The 22157-nt window shown below is 37.5% G+C and overlaps 1 protein-coding gene across 5 annotated transcripts in view; it reads right to left on the reverse strand.

Annotated features, from left to right (window-relative positions):
* The window catches only part of CRY1 (cryptochrome circadian regulator 1), a 102680-nt gene that overhangs the window by 31000 nt on the left and 49523 nt on the right, over positions 1-22157 (reverse strand). The gene's annotated exons all lie outside the window — the stretch shown is intronic.

The following is a 22157-nucleotide window of genomic DNA, read 5'->3' on the forward strand; positions in this document are numbered from 1 at the left end:
ATGTTATTCTAAAAGTTGAAATGCCAGCCTATCATCTTATTACCTCCTATTGATATATACTTTTTCCAAAAACCATACTAATATATATTTTTTAATTATAGCACAAATTACCCAGTATTTTAATAAAATACTGAATAAAATCACTAATTTCCATTAAATAAAAGTGACTATTAGCAAAAATTTAATTTGTGAACATAAAAACATATAAAGAAGTATCAAAGCAATTAAATTGGTTTCATTGTTTAAACTTGATGAAATATTTTCTATATGAAAATGGCTTTTCATATAGAAAGGAAAACTTGAAAAATCTAGAATATCTTCTGCTGGGGGGAAAAAAACCAGAAACATCCTATGTAATGAATAAGCAAGTGAATAATTTAAGAATATCATGGTAAAAAGGAATCTGAGGGGACAAAAAAAAAGATTATGAGTACTTTTTTGTAATATTGTAATCATTTAAGAGATTGAAATCATAATGCCCATTTTCAAGTTTCTAATTTATTAAAAAAAGAAACTAATAAGTAGATGCCAAATTATGTGGTTATTAATTCCCTGAGTATAGAAAATGCCAGATTAACTTCTAAAAAAAAAAAAGAAAAGGTTTCATGGAGTTGGGGTGGAGATTATAGACTTTTTCAATGAAATAAGTAGTAACAAGGCTTACACATGACAGATATGTCTAGGAAAATTCTGGGGCAGTACCAGAAGACTGCTTACTGTGCATCTTCTGTTGCGAAGAAATGGAACATTCCCAAGAACAAATTTAAAAGAGATGTCACCCATGGAAGGTCCAATCTTATTATTTGACTCATGTTAAGTTTTCATCCAGATTCTGTTCTTTTCAGCTGGACGTATCTTATTTCCTATTTTGCTTCTTTTATGTTTTTGATCTTAAGGTTAAGTATTTGTCTGCCTTTTTCACAGGCCACATGGTCTTTCAGAATAGCAATTATCTCTTACTTGTGAAGAGGAGTGATTAAGAAGCAGGGAAATGCATATTCTAGAAGTGCACTATCTAATATGGTAACCAAAAGGCACATGTAGCCATTTAAATTTAAGTTAGTTAAATTTAAAAATCAGTTCCTTAGTCACACTTGCCACATTTCAAGTCCTCATCAGCCACATGTATAGCTGGTGGCTGGCTACCATACTGAACAGTATAGCTACAGAACATTTCCATCATTGCAGAAAGTTCTACTGGACAGATTGTTCTAAAAAGTTGCTTGGTCTAGATCATTTTGTTCTCTTCACACATTCCGATACCATCATTTCACCAAATAAGTCTTGTTGATTTTTTACAACTGTAGTTATTAGTGACATAAGTACACTAGTCAGGTCTGACACTTCTTCCTCTTTAGGAGCACCATCTGTACAGCTTGAAGAGTCAAGGCGCTATATTTTTATGAGGATGTTAAAGACATCCCACCATTTCACCTTAGGAAGTCTCATGGGTTTCCAAGTAGGAAGCAAACCTTTCTATCCCCACATTTATATTTTATCACATCCCTTTTCTGCCTTGGTTTGGAGTCACCTCCCTAACACCTGATCCCCACCCTAACCCACCACTACCAATGTACAAATATTTCAGAGGAGAAGACTGTAGTTGTTAGATGGATAGTGATATAAAAGCATTGGAGTTTAATAAAATTATCTCCAACTATGAATAATTTATCATGTCTGGTGACAAATGTTTATTGGGAAGCATCTAATTTTATGTATTTGCTTGGCAAGAAGAGTTACTAGACAGAACAAAGATCGAAGAGTTTTTACACAGATCAAAAATTAAGAAGTTGAAAGAACTAGCAATTTTAAGTTTTCTTAAATTGAAACAGTATAAAACTTAAATGTCCTGGAGGGGTAATCTAAGGCAATAATAATCCCCTAATCTCTGTTCTACCATTAGTTTCAAAATCTTCCCCACCAGAAGTGAGTAAGAACTGAGAACAGCAAGAGTTCTCCATATTCAACTTTTTGGTCAAAACAATTCTATGTGGTACAAGAGTTCAATGACAGTAAGATGGGAAAAGAAATAAACCAAAAGGACATGATTAATTCATAAAATGAAGAATTAAGTATGGATTAATTAATAATCTTTCCCTTTCTTAATAGGCTGAATAAGCATTCCGAATGCTTTTAATAAACATTCTTTTTTTTTTTTTTGGAGACAGGATTGTGCTCTGTTGCTAAGGCTGGAATCATGGTTCACTGCAGCCTTGACTTCTCTCACCTAAGCCTCTAGAGTGACTGGGACCACAGGCATATGCCATCATGCCCAGCTAATTTTTGTAGTTTTTGTAGAGGTGGGGTCTCCCCACGTTGCCCAGGCTGGTCTCGAACTCCTGGCCTCAAGTCATCCTCCCACCTCAGCCTCCCGAAGTGCTGGGATTATAGGCATGAACCATCACAGGCCTGGCCTTAATAAACATTATATGAACCAAACAAATGCACAGAATGATATGGACTAAAGTAATGTGTTACAATAGGAAAAGTTTTGAAACCTAAGAATTAATTTTGTTTTGGTACTTCATGAAACAAAGGACTAAAAGCTGTATTTAAGTATGGTGATCTTCTTCCACAGATATAATTTACATCTCTCATTTCACATAAAAGCTGCACAGATTTAAAAAACAGAAACACTTAAAAAATAATATAGGTATTTTGTAATCAAATATTTTAAGTAGAAAAGATCCAAGAAAAAAAGCAAAAGAGAAGGCTAAAGTAGAACACACTATGATGCTATTCTTTGTTATAAGGCTTTTAAAACTATTCGCATATATTACTTTGATAAAATAAAATTTACATTGCATGCATCTACTTTTGTTTATATGTGCACAAGAAAATAATTGGAAAAATACTTACCAAGCTATTAATCATATCTCCCCATTAGGGAGTGGGGGTTTGAGATAGGGGTGAGAAACAGAGAAACAAACACATTTTTTTAACTTCATAAAAAAGTTTAAAATTGATAATTAGCATACATTCCTTCAAAGTAGAAGAAAAACGAGATACACTGCATATGTATCTGGTTTAATACATGGTGAACATCTTTTCGAGGCAATGGACGTACTTCTACAGCATCAATTTTCATAGTTTCATAGTACTTCATTGCACAGATGTCCTATAATTTAACAAGTCTATCCACAAATTACTATCCTTAAATCAATCCTGAAAAGTCCTATCTAGTCTCCTCATCTGTAAAATTGGGACAGTAATCGGACCTGTCTCATAGCATTGTTCGTGAGATTAAATAAATTAACATATGCGAAGCTCTTAGAATAGTGCCTGCCCATAGTAAGCACAATTATATGTTATCTATTACTTTTTAGTGTTCTCCTTCCTTTCCACTTGTTTTTGCTACAATAATTCTAGTTCATATTATCTCTTGCTTGTATTTACTGCAATGCCTTAAAATAGATCTGCCTACTAACAATCTCTCTCCATTCTAATTCATTTTATATGCAATTCCAGATCTTCATGAGGCACACCTTCCCATACAAAGGTTTTCAACGACTCATTCCCTATACAATACACAACAAATCATTTTGCTTGGCTACTAACCTAGGGTTCTAGGTTGATTTCCTACCTCATACCCCTTTCTCTCACACCAAACCAAACTTCTCTTTCAGCACACATTCAATCTCCTGGAATGTGCTCCACGGCCTTTCCTTGGCTTGGAATACCTTTCCCAATTCCTATCCCTTTAAGTTCATATCCCACTAACCTTAAATCTTCCAGCTTAAAGTCACTTCTACATCTTCTGAACCTCTGAGGTACATTATGTCCTTCAGAGGATGAAAAAATTCTACCTCATATTATACATATTATATATATAATATATTATATATATTTAACACATATATATATTTAATACATATAATATATTTAATATATTATATATAAAATATATATTTTATATATATATATATATAAAATAAAACCTCCTCCTAATGGATTTCAAATTAAGTCAGTCTCTCCCCATCTCTCTCTTTCTGAGACACAGTCTTGTTCTGTCGTCCAGGCTGGAGTGCAGTGGCACGATCTCAGCTCACTGCAGCCTCCACCTCCCAGGTTCAGGCAATTCTTGCGCCTCAGCCTCCCAAGTAGCTGGGATTATAGGAGTGTGCTACCACACCTGGCTAATTATTTTTGTATTTTTAGTAGAGATAGGGTTCCACCATGTTGGCCAGGCTGGTCTTGAACTCCTGACCTCAGGTGATCCATCTGCTTCAGCCACCCCAAGTGCTGGGATTACAGGCATGAGCCATCAGGCCTGGCCCTAACTACAGTTTTCTTAATCTATATTTTGGTTTCTATATTTGGCAAACAAATCTCATTATGTGCCTTGTATAATTTGTTGAAAAGATTAGAAACAGGATCAAATGACCTAGTAGGGGTGTCTTGTGTAACTGTTGAAAGGATTAGGAGCCTCATAAAATCACCTAGTAGAGTCTCTAGCACATGGTAGATATGTATCAAACAGAAGTTGTTATTTTCCCTTGAGAATAATTCCTGTTTTTTTTTTTTTTTTAAAGAAAACACCCCATGCATTTCTATATGTAAATACCTGGGCATGACAAAAGAAAACATGAATTAGTTGGATGCCTACACCTGTATACAGAATTACTTTGAATTCACAACTTCATCTGAATGTGACTTTGAACTATGATTTGAAGGAAACCTTTCCCAGCAGCAAGGTCAATGTGACTATAAATATTATAAAACAAGGTACAATGCAATTAAGACTCAACTAATCTCTAAGCATATAATTTTTCCTTGATAATAGCTCTAACAGCCCAGGTTCAAAGTATCAACTCAGCGATGTGTGTGATTTCTTTTTAATGCTGAACGAATAATGTTACTTCAAAACTATACAAAAATCTAATGCTCAATCCTTTACCCTTAACTGGGAAAGGATTAGATCTGTTAGAGTTCAGATTCAGTGTGTTCCAAAGAACACACCAAGTTCAACTTTAATGTAATAGAAATGCATGTGCTCTGGGACACTCAATATTGAATGAAATGAATGATTTATTTTTAATATATTCCACTGAAAATACATATGATATCATCTTAACAGGAACATAACTTTCAGACCTTCTCCAATTTGGCATATATATTATTTGCTTGAACTACACCCATTTGATGGCTCAGTTATTACTGCTATTAACTACATACAACAGGTTGCTTTTTAAATAGGCCAAATGATAGTAAAACTCACTACATCCCTTCATATAATTGTACTGCCTACATAGAAGCACAGTCCTCATATTATTTAATTACAATACTGAACGCACCACTTTAAATTGAAGAGGCATTAGGTGACAAAATATATATTTCTTCACTTTAAACATTTTAAGGATTTTTTTCCTCCAGAGATCACTATCTATTGCTGTTATTTTAAAAATTATATGCAGTAAGCTTCCTTATACCACTTCCAAAAGATGACTTCAACATGAATCAACAGAAATATTTTCCTAAAGTAGGTCATTGCTATAGCAACCAGTGGACGGTTTAGTATACTCCGTCACAATGACCTACTTTCCAGTCTGTGCTAGAACAGCTTTATATAACTAGAATTTCTAGTTCTGTCTATGAAATAGTCCAAAAAAGGCAATGGTAAGATACAACATAATCCTATTGCTGCTGAACACAAGGCATTAAGAACATGTATCATGCCAGAATAAAGCCATGTGGTTCTGTATGCTAGTTTGTAAAATATATCTTACACATTCAGCAATAAAAACTACACTTACAATATCTAAACAAGAACAACTCATTGCTGACCCCAAAGAACTGATTCAAAGAATATAAACTAAAATCACTAAAACTACAAGGAGAATAACCTTATTATCCACATAAAACAAGAGTTAAATGTAGAAAAAACTAAAGTTCTGTATACACCATCACAAAGAAAAAAAAATGGAGATTCTCAGTCATTAACCAAAGTCTATTATATTTTATTAGAGATTTAAAAAATATAACAATTTGTGTGTGTGTAAATTTAATAAAATTTACATATGCTCTTTTTTCTGGTTTGTTACAAATTTTTAGTGCTTTCATCTAACTTAATTTTACCTAAATTGTCTGGATATTTGTGATACACACTTTCCCTGAAGATAAGAGTTTAATGTTCAATAAAGATGAAATATGTATTTTAAAAGCAAACTTTGCATTTGCCACACTCTAAAAGCCATAAACCAGTAGACCTATATCACTTTTTATAACTAATATTTTGCAATGCCCTCTTTTAAATCCTGAAATAAAAGACCTAGATAATATAACATTTCCATACACACAATTTTAAAGCATTAATATCATGCTCTAATTGAAACATATAGGAGAAATTAAAGGAAAGTCATTTATATTTTAAAAGGAAGTAACATGTACTTCTAGAGGTAAATATGTGGGCATGATATAAGGAGACAATGAATTAAAACTCAGTGTCCACACCTACATACAGAATCATTTTAAATTTAACAGCTACAAAACAGACTAACACATTTGTGTTAATGGTGACTCAAACATCATACACCACGAGTGATATTGCCTTTGGTGATGTGATTTTCTGAAATATTGACCAAGACAGGAAAGTTCAGAAAAAAAAGCAAAGTACAATCTTTCCTTTATTTATATAGGTGATAAATACATTCCAGGGAAACTCAGTGTATATTAAAATTGTGTAAAAAATACCTACTGTTTATACATAAAGATTTAGGCTCTAGGTTCAGACAATTATGAATAAGTTTTTCACTTACATTAAACATCTGGAAGAACATTTGAAATTTATGTGTAACTCAGAAAAACTATTTTATTTACTTATTTACTTTAGAGACAAGGTCTCGTTATGTTGCCCAGGCTGGCCTCAAATTCCTGGACTCAAGTGATCCTCCCATCTCGGTTCCCGAATAGTCGGGACTACGTGCATGCACACTATGGCACCTAGAGACAACTATTTATTTTGAGGGATTACTCTGAGTACTGAAAGAAATCTTCCATTCTTGGCTTCTCCTTACTAATTCCACTAGCACCTTCCAATCATTGTGACAACTGGCCGGACACAGGGGCTCATGCCTGTAATCCTAGCACTTTTGGGAAGCCAAGGTGGGCGGATCGCTTAAGCGCAGGAGTTTGAGACTAGCCTGAGCAACATAGGGAGATCTCATCTCTACAAAAAATACAAAAAAACTAGCTGGGCGTGGTGGCGCATGCCTGTAGTCCTAACTACTTGGGGTGGGCTAAGGCAGGAGGATCAATTGAGCCTGGGAGGTTGAGGCTGCACTGAGCTGGCTGTAATCATGCCACTGTACACTGTACGCCAGCCTGGGCGACAGAGTGAGGTCTTGCCTCAAAAAAAAAAAAAAAAATCAATCATTATGACAACCGAAAATTCCTCTACAAAATTTCTAAAATGCGTTTGAAGGAGTGATACTGTTAATTACTTCTATAATTTCAATCACTGATTTATGAGTCATACAAAGGTAAATGAGGTTCCAATACCCACAGAGCTTAAAACCTAAAAAAGTAACCTGAATATGTATATTATGCAAATAAATACTACAGAACTGGCTATGGTAGAATAAAACATATAAAATACAAATATATCACTAATATGCTCTGAAAAATCAGGTGGGAGAAATCATTTCTGGATTTTTCTTTCCTTGTTTTGATATGGGGAGCGGCTTAGGCAAAAATTTCAAGGATGTGGTGGTGATGGTAGGTAGTGACCCTGAAGTATCAATACAATAGCTGGAGATAAGGAAGGAGAATTATTGGCCACTGGACTGTAGCCTGCAACTAGGCCTCGTTCACCACTTCCCACTGTCCAATTCCTGACATATAGCAGGAGTTCAATAAATATCTATCTAATGACTAAATAAATTAATGAAAGCAGAAGAAAGGGATTTTAAAGGCTTGATTCAACAGTCAATGAAGAAGGAACATGAATGGGAAAGAATATTCTCTGAATGTCTATTGTGCTGGATACTTTACATATATTATATTCCCAACAATTTTACAAGGTATCTCATTTTAAAAATGATGGAATCTGAAACTCACCAAGGACATTTCCATACCCAGGTAAACAATGAAGCAGAAAATTTAATCTGGATGTCTCTGACTCCAAACCATAGTGCTCTTTGTACTACATAATGTGACTTTCCTACAGAATATGTAATAATCTAAGATGTTTTAGGAAAATTAATTTGACAGCTTTAAGAACATAACAATGACTAGTATACAGTTTTTGTCCTCAAGCTGAGGAATAGGCGTGTGTATCAATTAAGAAGAATTAAGATATACTATGGTAACAAATCAGTCAAAACAGGTCACATGGCCAAGTTAGTCTTCAAAAAGGCAGGAAAGCATAATCTTCTTGCGGGAAGGGACACTGAATAACAGTGTACAGTAATGATATCTACCACAATATCTAAGCACTGATATTATGTGCCATGTGGTAAATTTTATTATGAAAAGTGTATTATGGTAGCCCAGAAGAAACCTAACTGTGTGGGGGTGGGGAAGGGGGCAGGGGAAGGCACAAGGAAGAAAAGATTTGAGTAGAGTTTAGAATTACTAGGTGTTGCTTAAGGTGATAAAGCAGAAATGGGCAACCAAAGCAGAAAAAATAGTATGTATGCTTAAATCACAGAAACTCAAAAGAGCTGGGGGTTGGGGGTACCTGGGGAAGGACTGTAAGTATTATGCTTTCTATACTAAGTTGTATATTCTCCCCAACACAAGCTTTAACATTTCAAAATATATTCAAATCAATGTCAAAACAAACCTGTTATCAACTTCTGTGATTGACAGTACACCGGATTAAGTAAGATACCCTAACAGAAATAACTAACAAACAGAGAAACAACAACAACAAAAGAAAAGTTCTTAAAATAATTCACTGGGTTGTCCAAAAAGCAAGAAGGCATAACAGGACACAGGGAGCTAAAGTCAGCTTTAGCCCTGGGGATTTCTGCAGAGCCCTGAGAACTCTGAGCTTCATCTGGGTTGAAGAGGACAGGAGACAAAGCCCAAGACCCACCCAAAGTAAGAAAGCTAATAATAGACTGAATATAAAGCCTGGGCTTCCAAAAGCTTTAGTAAATAAGACATAAATCTTTTTTTTTTTTTTGCTTATTATACCCAGACTGCTCTGAAAGATACAAATCTTAAGTCACAGATGAAGACTACAAAGAAACTTATCTGTCTCTAGCCAGTTTGGGATGAAAGAAAATAAAATCTCTCCTTGAATGGAAAGGAAAAAATAGTAACTTTACAGTAGTGAATACTGACAAGTACTACCTTAACCACACAATCAGAGTCAACTTCACCAGTGACAGGTCAATCATGTTGATATTATGTTCACTCTGACTTAATGTGATGAGAAAACCATTTCACCTCTGTGATATTGTCCCCCAAACCCCCATAACCCTAGTTTAATTATCAAAAAAAATCAGAGAAACTCAAACTGAGGGCCGTTCTACAAAACATTTGACCAATACTCAAAACCACAGAGGTCATAAAAATAGAGAAAGCCTAAGAAACTGTTACAGAGGAGACAAAGGAGACGTATGACTAGATGCAGTGTGGTATTCTAGATGGGATTGTGGAAAAGAAAAACTTAGTGGAAATCTGAATAAAGTCTGGAGTTTAGTTAGTACTATGGTTTCTTTTTCTTTTCTTTTCTTTTTCTTTTGAGGGAGTTTCGCTCTTGTTGCCCAGGCTAGAGTGCAGTGGCACGATCTTGGCTCACTGCAACCTCCGCCTCCCGGGTTCAAGTGATTCTCCTGCCTCAGCTTCCCAAGTAGTTGGGACTACAGGCATGCGCCACCATGCCCGGCTAATTTGGTATTTTTAGTAGAGACGGGGTTTCGCCACGTTGGCCAGGCTGGTCTGGAACTCCTGACCTCAGGTGATCCACCTGCCTCGGCCTCCCAAAGTGCTGGGATTACAGGCATGAGCCACCACGCCCGGCCAGTACTATGGTTTCTTAGTTTTAATAAAAGCACCATGGAAATGGAAATGTTAATATTACAGGAAACAGGATACAGAGCATATAGGAACTCTGTGTATTATCTCTGCATATTTTCTACAAATCTAAAATTATTCAAAAAAATTTTATTAAAAAAATCCTCCGAGAATGAATCACCTCAATGCAAATTCATGGAAACTATGTGGTCCCAAACACCTCAAGCATGACAATGCGTTTAAAGTGGTCACAGGCTTGGTGTGCTCTGAGATAACTGTTACAGACACACACACACACACACGTCACAAATCCTCTCTGTATTCTCAACTTTAAAACTCAGACTTCAGGCCAGGCACGGTGGCTCACGCCTATAATCTCAGAGCCCATGAGTTCTAGACCAGCCTGGGCAACATGGAGAAACCCTGATTAAATTAGTTGGGCATGATGGCATGCACCTGTAATCTCAACTACTCGGGAAGCAAAGGTGGGAGGATCGCTGAAGCCCAAGAAGTCAAGGCTACAGTGAGCTGTGATCACTTCCCTGCACTCTAGCCTGCATGACAGAGCAAGATCAATTTTAAATTGGTATCATTTATATGTTTTGAAATTAGAAAATACTTGAAGACCTGAAATTAAGAAAAACAGCAGAATAAATCCTTAAAAAGTAAAAAGAAGAAAATGATAAAGAACAGAAATTAGTGAAAACCGAACACAAATTCGTAAGAGAAACAGCAAAGCCAAAATGTATTATATGAAGAGACAATAATATAAATGTCCGACAAGAATAATTAAGAAAAAAAATGGGAGAGGGAAGAGTAAGAAATGTTAAGAATTTTTTAAAAAGTGGGGACATAATCTCAGATACTGCAGGGATTAAACATAAAATAAATAATTTTATGCAAACAAATTTGGAAACTTAGATGAAATAAATTCCTTGCTAAAACTGACTCAAGAAACTTAAAACTTACCAAAATGGACTCAAGAGTAAAGAAAGAACAGGAATAATTCTAAGTCACTAAATAAATTGAATCCATAGCTTAAAATCTTACAAGAAAAACACAAGAGTCAGTTAGCTTTACAGATGAATTCTACAAAATATTTAAGGAATAGATAATTCTATTTTTACAAAGGATTCCAATCTCATAAAAAGGATAGACAGAAAAGGAATATTCAACTTATTTTATAAGGTTAGATTTACCTTGACACCAAAACCAGACAAAGACAGTATAAAAGAAAATTATAAACTAATTTCACTCATGAGCATATTATCACAGCAAACCAAATCCTGCAATATACAAAACATATTATATATCATGATCAAGTTGGGCTTATCCTCAGAAAGTTAAATCATTTAATATTTACAAATTGGTTACTGTAATTCACCTCATTCATAGAATAAAGAAGAAAAACTATATAACCAATTGACGAGATGTATAAAGAGTAGCAACAAAATCTCAATTCCCTTTAGCTTCAATAAACTAGAACTAGTAGGTAACATCCCTAATCTGAAAAAGGGTACCCGTAAAAATACTTACGGAAAACATCATATGTAATAGTGAAATGTTGAAAGCACTTCCTTTAAGATCGGAAAGAAGACAAAGATGCCTGCTCCCACCGCTTCTCTAGTAGGCCTAACTAATGTAGTGCAGGTTGAGCATCCCAAATCTGAAATGCTTCAAAATCCCACTCATTTTGAGTGCTGACACTGTCAGAGGCATTTGAACCAGAGTGACTCCATCTTAAATAGGGCCTTGGCAAAATAAGGCTGAGACCTGCTGAGCAGTACTTCCAGGAAGTTAGGCGTTCTTAGTCACAGGGTGAGACATGAGGTTGGCAGGACTGGTATCACAAGATACAGGTCACAAAGACCCTGCTGATAAAACAGAATGCAGTAAAGAAGCTAGCCAAAACCCACCAAACCAAGATGGAGACGAAAGTGACCTCTGGTCATCCTCACTCCACATTATACACTAATTATAATGCATTAGCATGTTAAGACACCCCCACTAATGCCATGGCAGTTTACAAATGCCAAGACAACATCCAGAAGTTACCCTATATGGTCTAAAAAGAGGAGAAATCTTCACTTCTGACAACTCCCCACCACTTTTCCGGAAAACTCATGAATAAGCCACCACTTGTTTAGCATATACTCTTGACTGAGTATACTCAGTCAAGAAACCCATGATGCTGCTCTGTCTATGGAGTGGCCGTTTTTTGTTTCTCTACTTTTCTAATAAATTCGCTTTCATTTTACTCTGTGGACTTGCTCCAAATTCTTTCTTAAGTGAGTTCCAAGAACCCTCTCTTAAGGGCTGAATCAGGAGCCCATGTCTGGTAACATGACATTCAAAGGAAATGCTCCAATGAATTCAGTTGCTCGACTAGTAATGTCAGTATTCAGAAATATGGGGAAGAATCTGAAATCTAAAACACTTCTGGTCCCAGGCTTTATGGACAAAGGATACTCAACCTGTAACGGGAGGAAGAAATAAAAGGCATAAGGATGGGGAAGGAAGAAGCAAAACCATGATTATTTATAGATGATAGGCAAATAAGTACTATCGATACAGAAAAAAATAAATACATAAATAAGTGTTTCAAAGGATTAAAATCACTTAATTTCTGGCATCAATTAGACTAATATAATCCTTGTAACTTACGCCTCTCTGATCTCAAAAATCACACAGAGCTATTTATAGTCCAGAAATTGTATTAGTTCTTATCTAACTTTAGAAATCACTGCATTGTGACTCTACCAGGTTAGGCCAAATAAAGTATAAGATATACTTCTAGGATTTAAAGGATCTACATACAACTAAAATAACATCTGCCTAACGTGTTCAAAAACATGCTGTCCCAGATCTATGAATAATGCTTTTCTGTAGTCTAACAGCCCTATTTCAAATTTCTGTCCTTCAAAAAGATATTAATAATGCTGAAAAATTATTCCACTTTTTTTGATCTATGACCTAGCACATGTAACTATTTAGGTCTGTTTGAAGTTTGGCCAATGGTCAAGATTTTTCTCGTACTGACATTACTGCAAAAATTTAGTCACTTATGCAATCTATCCAGTAATGTATCTATAAACAATTTATTGAGAGCCTATTAAGTGTCAGACATTGTTGTGGTCCCTGGTAATAAAGCAGAGAACAAAATTAAGTGCCTGCTATCATGAGGTTTGGATGTTAGATGATAATTATGATGATAATGATGATTACAGCTGCAAACATTTAGAAAGTGTGTATAAGACACTGCTCTAAGCACTTTAAATGTTTATACTCAATAACCCTTTGATATAGGTACTTCCTCCATTTCAAATGAGGAAATTGAAACATATACTGGTTAAGTAATTTTCCCAAGGACACTTGAATAATAAAGTGGCAAAGCCATGATTTCAAACCCAGTCAGCTTGGCTCCAAATTCCAAGCTCCTTGAACCATACAGTATTTCAGTGCTGATAATTTTTATGGAGAAAACTAAAATAGAGTAGAAGGATATTGGGGGGTATAATTTTATGCAAAGCAGTCATAGAAGGATTTATTCATATCCTTCCATTTATTAAACATCTCCCTTTGAAGATTGCCTGAGACCATCTCCTCCCACAGTCTTCCAATCTCATTTAATTCCATCCTTCAAGTTAATCAGGGCAAAGACTCACCTGGTTGGTCAGAATAGAACAGGGTTATGCTGCAGTAACAAACAACCTCCCAAATCAGTGTCTTGACAAAACAAAAGTTTTCATCTTGCTCATGCTGAGTTCACTGCAGCTCTGGCTAGTTATCTTCTAATGGTGACTTTACCATCCCAGCTATTATGACCTTGTGGTTCTATAATTTCAACACAAGGCCTCCTCCACAGTAGGGGAAGAACTGGGAAACATACAGGGCTTTACATTGCCTTCGCCAAGTACTTCCTCACACAATTCATTGGCCAGAAAGAGTCACACGGCCTTGCCAGACTGCAAAGAGAGCTGAGAATTGAAATATTGCATAGCCCAGGTACGAAAGGTGAATTGGATATTGGTGAACACTATCACATCATCCTTGACCTCTCTTTCTTTCATAGTCCACATCTAAAACTATGGCAAATCTTAACAGCTCTATGTTCAAAATACATCCAGAATCTGATTACTTCTGACTGCCTTTACCTCTACAGCTCAGGTTCAATTCTTCATCATTTCTGACCTAGATGATTCCACTGGCCTTCCATCTGATCTCACTGCTTCCATACTTGTCCTTACTGCCATCCAGTCCAGTCTTCACCCAGATGCCAAGTGGTCATGTCATCTCTATGAATAAAGTCTCCAACTGCAATGACTTTCCAGCCCATTTAAAGTTGGTGGTTTGTTGTTTTTTTTTAAGTCCTTAAAATGGCTTTCTAGGTCCTACAGAACGAACCCGGGCAACCAATACCACTATGACTCCATCTTTCTTACTACTCTCCTTCTCACTCACTCTGTTCCAGCCACATGTCCTCCTTGGGATCCTGTGAGCATGCCAGAAATGCTCCTACTTCAGTACCTTTGCACAGGATGTTCTTTCCATCCAGAATACATTTCCCTCATACATCCACAGGGTTCAATTCCTCTCTTTCTTTAGGTCATTGCTCAAAGGTCATCTCTGAAGTGAGGCTCTCTCTGACCACCTTATCTAAAATAGACCTCTCCCCACTTCTGGCCCCTAGCATTCCTGAGCCCCCTTCCTTGCTATCTCTTTAACATACTATATAATTTATTTATGTGTTAATGACCTGTATCTCACCCCCACTCAGATGTAAATTCCATGAAAGTAAGGTTTTTGCCTCTTTTATTCACTACATTCAATAAATATATATAGTTTCAATGAATGAAGATGACATGTGAGCAGAAAGACACCTAAGGGGGTAAATGACCTATACAGATAACAGAGAAAACAGAATATCACAGAGGGAATAAAGGCCCAGACACATGGGACCTCATGACTGTTTGAGGAACAAAAAATAGGCCAATACGCTTGGACATCAAATAGTAAGGGGAAAGAATAATAAGAAAATGGTAATCCCAGCACTTTGGGGGCCAAGGCAGGTGGATCACCTGAGGTCAGGAGTTCGAGACCAGCCTGGTCAACATGGTGAAACCCTGTCTTTACTGAAAATACAAAAATTAGCCAGGCGTGGTGGTGCGCGCCTATAATCCCAACTCCTCGGGAGACAGAGGCAGGAGAATCACTTGAAACTGGGAGGTGGAGGTTGCAGTGAGCCGAGATCACACCACTGCACTCCAGTGTGGGCAGCAAGAGTGAAACTCAATCTCAAAAAAAAAAAAAAAAAAAAAGGAAAATGATGTTCAGGTTCTACTGGGAGTCAATCACATGTGTCCATGTAAATCATGGTAGAGGCTTAAGTTTTTACTCTGAGTGAGTTGGGAACTCATTGAAAGCTTTTGAGCAGAGGCTGGAACATAATATAAATTTGTTTTTTAGAAATTATTTTATTTATTTATTTATTTTAGAGAAAGAGTCTCACTCTGTTGCCCAGGCTGAGGTGCAGTGGCATGATCATAGCTCACTGCAGCCTCAAATTCCTAGGCTTAAGCAATCCTCCCACCTCAGCCTCCCAAGTAGCTGGGACTACAGGCACATACCAGCACACCTGGCTAACTTTTTAATTTTTTGTAGCTATGGGATCTCACTATGTTGCCAAGGCTGGATTCAAACTCCCAAACTCAAGCAATCCTTCTGCTTTGGCCTCCCAAAGCATTAGGATTACAGGTGTGAGCCACCACAGCTGGCCCTGAATTTGCCTTTAAAAAGATCACTTGGGCTGCTGAGTAGAAAATAAGTACCAGGCAAAGAAAGGGCAGGCACAAGAAAATCACTTAGAGGTTACCACTTCTTTACAAGAGAGATGATGATGACATGGATAAAACTGGTAATGGTGAAAATGGTAAAAGAGTGGGAATCTGAATAGAAATTCAAGAGCTAATACAGCAAAGGAAATGAGATGACTAAGTCTGGAGTTCATGGTAGAAGGCTGAATTTGAGATATAAAACTGGAAATCATCAGCACATTTGTAGTAGTCTTAAGACTAGATGAAGGAAAAGAACGGCTGACAGAAAGAAGCAGCTTCACTTTGAATAAACAGAAGGAATGATAGAGAAGGCTGAAGAGAGAGCAGAAAAGAGGAAAGATGGAATAAAGTCTACAGAAGCAGTGGCAAGGGATAGATGTATGTATTCTTAGAAGGAAAGATGGATGGATTGACTTATAAAAGAAATGGAGGAAGGAAAAACAGCTAAATGGGACAGAGAGGCAAAGATAGAAGACAGAAGCAAGGGCACGTGGGACAGCAAAACGAAGACTAATGGAATATAAAAGCAAGAATGGATAAAGACAGATGGAAAATGGTAAGAGGGTCAAAAAGAAGGAAATAAGAACAATGTCAGTGAAATGATAGAATAGGAAGTCCTGGACTTTCCTTTCATCTACAGACACACTGATTCAACAGCAATACACAGATCAATTCCCTTTGTGAGAAACAAACTAGTTGAGAAGCTCCTGCACACTGGGAGAATGTGAAACTAGCCACACTGAAATTAACAGGAGACACCCTCTCATCATAATCTCCACTCTTGGCACAGAGCCATATGATTGAGACAAAACTCTCAGCTCCTAGGTTTTCCCTGAGGAAGATACATCCAATGTTCCATCTCTCCCAGCTGCTGCCCAAGAGACTAGCATCTGTATCATTCATCACAGAGTGCTGGGCATGGTGGTGCATGCCTGTAATCCCAGCTACTCGGGAAGGCTGAGGCAGAAAAATCACTTGAACCTGGAAGGCGGAAGTTGCAGTGAGCCGGGATCGTGCCATTGTACTCCAGCCTGGGCAACAACAGCAAAACTCCACCTCAAAAAAAATAAAATAAAAATAAAATAAGGCCTTCATCTTACACTATACACAAGAATCAGCTCAACATGGATTAAGACTTAAATGTAAGGCCTGACTGTAACACTCCTACAAGAAAACAGAGGAAAAAGCTTTGTGACATTGGGTCTTGGCAATGCTTTCATCAATATGACTCCAAAGGAACTGGCAACAAAAGCAAAAATAGATGACATCAAACTAAAACCTTCTGCACAGCAAAGGAAACTATCAACAGAGAGAAAAGCTCGCCTATGGAATGGAAGAAAATATTTGCAAACCATTTATCTGATAAGGAGTAAATTTCCAAAGTATGTAAGGAACTCCTGCAACTCAATAACAGAAAACAACCCGTTAAAAAATGGGCTATGAATTTGAACAGGCATTTTTCTAAAGGAAACAAACAAATGGCCAACAGGTATATGAAATGATGTTCACATCACAAATCATTAGAGAAATGCAAATCAAAACCACAATGAGATATCACCTTATACCTATTAGCTATTATCAAAAAAATAAAAGGCAATGTGTTGGCAAGGATATGGAGAAACTGGAACCCTAATGTAATGTTGGTGGTGCTGCAAAATGGTGTGATCTGTATAGAAAAAAGCATAGAGGTTCCTAAAAAATTTTTGAATAAAACTACCATATGATTTGGCCACTCAACTCCAGGTTTTTATCCAAAAGAACTAAACTAAGGATTCCAAAGCAATATTAGCACTCCCAAGTTCACTGCAGCACTATTTAAAATAGCCACAAGATGGAATGAATCCAAAAGAATGGATTAAGAAAATATTATACATACATACATATACACACACGTATACGCATACATACACACAAATATAAAATACACACACAATGGAATATTATTTGACTATTAAAAAGAAGCAATCCTTCAATATGTGACAACATGGATGAACCTTGAGGACATTATGCTAAGTAAAATAAGCCAGTGAAAAAAGGACAAATACTGCATGATTCCATTTATAGGAGGTATATAAAATGGTCAAACTCATAGAAGCAGAGAATACACAGAATGGTGGCTATCTGGTGCTAACAGGAAAGGGGAAACAGGAAGTTGCTAATCGACAGGTATACAGTGTCAGTTATGAGAGATGAATACTTTTTTTCTTTTTTTTTTTTTAGTTTTTTTTTTTTTTTTTTTTTTGAGACAGAGTCTCGCTCTGTCACCCAGGCTGGAGTGCAGTGGCACAATCTCGGCTCACTGCAACCTCTGCCTCCTGGTTCAAGTGATTCTTCTGCCCCAGCCTCCCGAGTAGCTGGGACTACAGGTGTGCACCACCACACCTGGCTAATTTTTGTATATTTAGTACAGATGGAGTTTTACCATATTGGCCAGGCTGGTTTCAAACTCCTGACCTCATGATCCACCCACATCGGCCTCCCAAAGTGCTGAGATTACAGGCGTGAGCCATGTGCCCAGCCAAAAGATGAAAACTTCCTAAAAATCTGTTGTAGAACTTTGTGACTATAGTTAATAATGTATTTTACACTTAAAAATCTTTCAACAGGGTAGATCTCAATTATTCCTACCGCAATAAAATATATTTTTAAAAAAAAGAAGAGGGAAGAGTAGATAGGAACAATCAAACCAAAATTTTAGAATCCTAAATCTGACGTGATATTCTGTAACAAAAAAGGTCAATTACTAATAAGTGAGTTATGAACCTTCCATGAATCTCAAATATATTGCATATACACTTGATTTCATCTTTGAAAGTGAGACATATCTCTTGACTTTACGGATGCTATATAAACCTTTAAAAAAAAAAGAGAGATGGGATCTTGCTATGCTGCCCAGGCTGGTCTTGAACTCTCAGTCTCAAGTGATCTTCCCGCCTCAACCTCCCAAGTGCTGTGATTACAGGCATGAGCCACTGCATCCGCCCTATGGATGCTATACAACTATATGACAGAACCTGTTCTACACTTACAGAGAGAAATATAAGAGGTGAAGCTAAGAATTTATTAGATAACATGTAGAACCGCCTATTCTGAGGTACATTCTTTCATTTATACAGCCAACATTTGGGCATTTACTCAGGATACAAAAAAAAAAAATTCTACTCCTTAGAATCTCCACCATTTAATGAGATTAAAATACGCAAATTTATTGTTATATTAATTAATGCATTGTATCATTGATGTCCCCAATGTTAAAGCACATAAAAAAGGAAAGCAATTATACTAGGGAAGATCTCTAAGGTTTTATAATAGAAAGATGGTAACTAATCTGGGTCTTTTTATATCTATCATGGCACTTTGTGACAGCAGCTTAAGTTGATCTTTACTTGAAGTATTTTTTAACTTCTGAGGTTGACTTAACACTAGCATAAGGCTATGTAATTTATGCCTTCCTCTTCTCTAAATCACATAACAGTATTTGAAATCTAGGACTTTTACTATTCCATGTGTATTTTTAGAAACTGCTGCAACAACACTACAGGCCAAAAATCATGTATAAAATCTATTTCTAGGCTTTACAGGATTAATATGGAACTAAATGAAGTATGTTCAACATGTTTACAAAAGCAAATGGAGGAGCTATATATGCTGGTTTTCTGATATTCCTATTTTTACGCTAGATGAATTCAAGTTTTTCAGATGCTTTCATAGTGGTAGGACTATGGGGTGGGGGTGGGGAAGAGTGCCAGGAAAAGAAAAATAAAGCTGTAAAAGTTGAATACAGCACCCAGATTTTGGTTTTTAAATATTGTCCCCCAATAAGAATAACCAGGACTCAACAGAGCAGTTGCTGATTCCGGGGCTGGGGAAAGGAAAACAGAAGATGAACTGGAGCATTTCATAGTGTCAGAAAAAAGTGCTCAAGAAAAATAGGATTGGTGCATGTTAAACAACAGGATGGGTGCCAACACTGGAACAATTTAAACGAAATAAACAGTAATAGCAGTACATTATGACCCAAAGAGTAAAAAAAATATACTCATAAGTCTGTACTTTTATAAATGAATGCCTGAATAATTAAATCAATGAGGGAGAAGGAACAACTAACTCTTCATTACAGAAGAATTCCAACTAATAAATATAGGATGAATGAAGGGAACAGAAAAATCATCATTAGAACAGCACATAATTCAGGCAAGATCTACTGTTGAATACTAAAATTCATGGCTGAATGTTTAAGGAGACAGAATATTTACAAAGTCTGAAAGTATCTCTCCCAAAATATTAATTACAGAAGAAAAATAGTAATTTTACAGCTGAGAAACCTGGCAGACATTAACTGAAACACATGATCAAGGTTAGTATCATTTGTAACAAGACATACCGATACCACATATCCCCTGATATAAAAAAAAAGGCACATCACTTCTGTGGCATTTTTTCCCCAAAATGCATAACCTTAATCTAACTATGAGAAAATATCAGATAAAATCAAATTGAGGAGCAGTCTACAAAATACTTCGCCAGGTAATGATATACTGTATCTGAGTAAGATGGCCAACTGGAAGCCCCTAGCACTCATCGCCCTCACAAAGACAGACAGAACAACAAATAAACAAATGTATTTTGAAGAAAATAGCTAAGGGAGAACACTGGGGTATATCACAGGAACAGAAACCCTGGTGAGTACAGAAACTTAGGATGGCCACACGGAGAATGGAAGGAAATGCCGGGCCTCCACCACCTCATCCTCCAAATGGGATCAGCTGAAAGCCAGGAGGAACTTCTCATGGTGAGGAGATAAGCAAGAGGATCCCAGCAACCTCCATCAACACCTTGAACATGTAGAGATCTTACCTCACAGGTACAAAGTCCAGCTGACGGAATTACCTGGAGTCCACGTAACTGTGCTCACCCTAGAGAAAAAGCAAACACTAGGCTCCACACCCTGCAGCTACAGGGCTACTATGCTATGCCATCGTAGAATTGGAACTACGGCTGGAGGGTGTCTTGCTCTGGCGGTGAGTAGCCGTGACTCTCCTTCATCTCTGAGACTAAGATGCAACTGAACCACCGCCCAAGCCAAGTGGTCCAACATCCCCAAGCCAAGCTTCCTTTCCTGTGGGGCCAAGCAGAGACAGAGCCACTTTACTTACCCCTCCACCCTTGTGCTTGAGCTGAAGTAGTATCTTGCCTCTTGCAAAAACAGTACCTTGGCCACTCTGAGCAGTCATGTCTCCCTGAAGTCTAAGATGAAGCAGTGCCCTGCATCCCAGGAAATGGTGACTTGGCCACCCAGAAGAATGATCATGCATCACAGTACCTAAGCTGAAGTGGAGCCCTACATCCCAGGGAAATGGTTCCTGGTCTTCCCAGAATAACCACACTCTCCCAAGCTTGAGCTGAAGCAGCATTATCACCCTCTGGGAATAGGTGCCTTGGCTGAGCCAAGCAGCTGCACATCTCAGAGCTGAGCTGATGTAGTACCCTGCATCCCAGGGCAAAAAAGCAGTGGCTAAGCTGAGATACTCTGCTCTACAGGCCAAACAACTCTAGTACCCTGCTTCTGTGGAGCTGGACTAGCTACCTAGAGTGTGAGTTGCCGTATACCCATCTCCCTTGATGGTGGGGTCAGAACTGTGCTGTTCCCTGTTCCTTGCAGGGTCCAATGACAGCTGTGTTCTGCCATTCTGGGTATTTGCTGCCACTACATCTGGCCTCCCAGAGGGAGGATACTGCTGAGCCCCACTATACCACGGTCTAGAGTTATTACTACACAGTTGCTCATCCTCTAGAACCCAAATTGCCACTGAGCCCTATTGGCTCAGATTCCTAAACTGCAGCTGAATTTTGCTCCCCAGGCTCAAACCTCCAAAGTACCCCTTACTCCATGGAGTCAGGCCAGAGCTGTGTTCTGCCTCCTTCAGGGGTAGGATCATAGCTACAACTCAGCTTCCTGAGACCAAGCTGCTAGATAGTACCTGAGTCACAGATTTTGGTTCTATGGACAACCGGCATCCAACCCTGCCACAGAAAGTGAACCTGTACTCCAAGACCCAGGTGCCAAAATAGGGTCATGAGACCCTGAGATTAGGACCTCCATCTGCCCCACAGCTGCTCTGGACATCTGCACCTGGAACCCAGAGATGCTGCAGCTGCTTGTAGGTTGTGTCAGACCTGACAATAAGAGGAATCCCCTTGGCTAAGTCTCCTAATTGTGGGGAAAATGAGAATAGAAGAATCCCAAAAAGCCTATGACACCAAGAACATTAACAATCTATGCTGCTGCAGATGCTGCCACCACAAAGTTCTACAGCCTAGGCTACTGAGGTGTCCACAGTTATTGCTGATGTTCAATGC

The sequence above is a fragment of the Gorilla gorilla genome, chromosome 10 (genome assembly GCF_029281585.2).
Source record: "Gorilla gorilla gorilla isolate KB3781 chromosome 10, NHGRI_mGorGor1-v2.1_pri, whole genome shotgun sequence".
Taxonomy (NCBI): domain Eukaryota; kingdom Metazoa; phylum Chordata; class Mammalia; order Primates; family Hominidae; genus Gorilla; species Gorilla gorilla.